Below are 2761 nucleotides of genomic sequence, written 5' to 3' on the forward strand. Positions count from 1 at the left end.
AGTAAATGGTGGATATGTCATAATAATTGCTCAAGAAAACAATTTAATTATATTGTTTTAATTGCTATTGATATTATTAATAATTTTATAACGACCTAAACCTTCAGGAAGAAAGTTGCACAGATATTTTACTTTAGTATTAAAACAGAAGTTTTCCTAAAGAGAAATCAGTATTTTTCATTTACTCCTGAAATGATAGACCCAGTCGTAAAGAAATTTTTTGGAGCATTTGGGTAAGTCCATTTTACGGGGGGCGAGGGGGGTGGGGGGAGGGAGGGCGGGAGTGATCTAATTGAGTGATCTTTTCTCTAGAATGGATGAAATCACAGAAAAGCATTAGTCCTAAAGGTGAACAATGTTTTAAGTTCTATTATTGGTATATTTTTTTTTCTAAGAATGAGTTACACCAGTGTTCTGCCTTCTATAGGCTCATAAAAGTGTTTCCCTAACCACGGCCTCGGCTATTGGGCTGCACAGATACCGCGATCTCTACGGGGCGGAGCCTCGGAAGGGGCAGAGCCTAGCGTGACATTTTGCGACTTTGGTTCCGCCGGCGGCACTTGAAAGATCCGCGCAGACCGGTCAGTGTGAGAAACCTGGGATTCGAACGCCCGAGGCTGAGCCCCGCGCCCTTGCTGCGCCACCAGAACCCCAGGACTGCCCGCCTCTCAGGAGGCGCCCCCAGAACTCCAGGCACTCTCTCTGCGTCGCCCGGTGCCGCGCCCCGCCGCCCCCGGCCGCCTCACCTGTCGTCGAGAGCTGTCCCTGCGTGCAGGACCCAGTCCCTCACACCCTCCAACAGGCCCCGGGAGCGCCGCCCGCAGCGCCGTCCAGGTGATGGGCAGCCGGCCCCGCAGCCCCAGCGCCTACCCTGAGCCCTGCTGGGGACCGCCGCCCGGAGGACCCCGCCCTGCCAAGCGCCGCCGAACCCAGGAGCCTGTGGGCCTGGAAGGCCTGGGGGGCCCCCGGCCGCCGGCGCACTCACCTCTGTGGTGGCCCTGGCCACCGGCTCTGTGCCCTGCAGCTGCTCCTGGACGACGTCGACCTGGTGCTCGAGCCCGAGCCAACGTCGGCCCTGCAAGTGACCCTCGGAGAGCTCACCCTCGTGCTGGTCCCCGAGGCTCTCCTGCGCTCGGGAGGGCAGGGCCACTCTCCTGCCGGCCTGGAACTGGGCGCTTTCCTGAACGCGCCCGGGCACCAAGTCGCCGTCGAGCAGGGATTCTTCTGCGCTCCTGTCCCAGAGATGGCCGCCCAAGAAGAGGCCTACGAGGAAGACGCGGACCCCGAGTTCCTGCCGCCCCGGACCGACCCTGCTGTGGGCTCCGTCCTTGGGCTCCGCCCCTGCGCTGGAAGGGTGGCCAGCCCCCACCCGCAGGGCCCCGTACCAGATCCCTGGCCTTGGGCCCCTACCCCTAGTCCAAAGAGACGCTCTCCTCTCCGCTACTTCAACCTGGACGCCCACCTTCTGGAGCCCTTCCCCAACTCGCCACTCCAACCTCCACCTCCCTCTCCGAGTCCAGGTCCCCACGCGCGCCCCCAGCGCCCCCCGGGTGCCTCCCGCAAGGCCCGGAGACGCCTGTTCCAGGAATGAACTGCTCCCACAATCCCTTGCCACCCAGTGGGCACCTTAAGACTGTCTTCGAAGAGCCGCTGGCTGTGTACATTGCACGACCTGCGACAATCACCAAGCATGAATAACGGACAGATGCTCCTTTGATGCAAGCTGCATTGCAAAATGTTGGATCAATGGCGAACCGAAACATCTGAAAGGAAATCACCTCAGCAACGAAATGCTGCTGGAAATACAGTGTACTTCCAGAAATCCGAAATGCTGCTCAGGTTATTTTCTCTATAAGGTTACGCTTAAGTAGCTCCATTCTCCCTAGTTTTGCACTTTTTTCTAAAAACCCATCCTTTCCCCAGCACCCTACCACTGCACCTCTTCCTCCAAAATTATAGTAATTACTAAAAAAAAAAAAAAAAATTCTTAATGGGTTTTGGCCCCAGTGTCCGTGCTAGTTTATGACAACCTTGTCATTTTGACTTTTGGGGGGCTGTAGATGCTTTTGGGGAATCTAACAAATAGGTGTATGTGGACAAATGTTTGTTGGATACAAAACAAACAGAATGAGGAGCGATGATCATGTGCCCTCCTTTTCTTAATGAGAAGGTTATCAAATGTTTTAACTATATTGCTCGGTTGGGGGGATTTTTCCAAAAGAACCAACTCTTTTGCATTATTTTCTTCCAATATATTTTTACTATAATTCTCCAGTGCTGGAAAAGCTTATAATTCTAAAGACCCTATGTTTTGATAGTTCTAAGATCCTGAATATATTTTGTACATTGTAACTGGCATATAGAAATAATTTGTTATGTTGTTCTGATATCCAGAAAAATGATTTAATTTATTTAATGGCTTATCTGTAGATTATCTTGCTTAATAAATGCAATAATATGTCCAAAATAATGAGAATATTGTCTCTTTTTTGACAAGCCTCTTACATTTTATTTTTCCTTGATTTTTTTATGGATATTACTCCAATTCCATGTTGAACAGTATGGTTGTTGGGGGCATCCCTATCTTATGCCTTGTATTAATACAAGTGCTTCTAAATTTTACCATAAAGCATGATATACATGATACTACACATTCACAAAATGAAGGATAAAAATCATAACAGAGACAGAAAAGGCATTTGACAAAATTTCCTCTAAACCTACCTTGACATAATAAAAGCCATATATGACAAACCCACAG

At 50.1% G+C, this 2761-nt stretch overlaps 1 pseudogene; it reads left to right on the forward strand.

The window, feature by feature from the left end:
* The first annotated feature begins 743 nt into the window (after positions 1-743).
* Positions 744-1591, forward strand: LOC114205547 (proline-rich protein 23A-like; annotated as a pseudogene).
* The last annotated feature ends 1170 nt before the right edge of the window (positions 1592-2761 follow it).

The sequence above is a fragment of the Eumetopias jubatus genome, unplaced genomic scaffold (assembly GCF_037043125.1).
Source record: "Eumetopias jubatus isolate StellerSeaLion01/CBP00866 unplaced genomic scaffold, mEumJub1_p1.0 scaffold_1, whole genome shotgun sequence".
In the NCBI taxonomy this organism is placed as follows: Eukaryota; Metazoa; Chordata; class Mammalia; order Carnivora; family Otariidae; genus Eumetopias; species Eumetopias jubatus.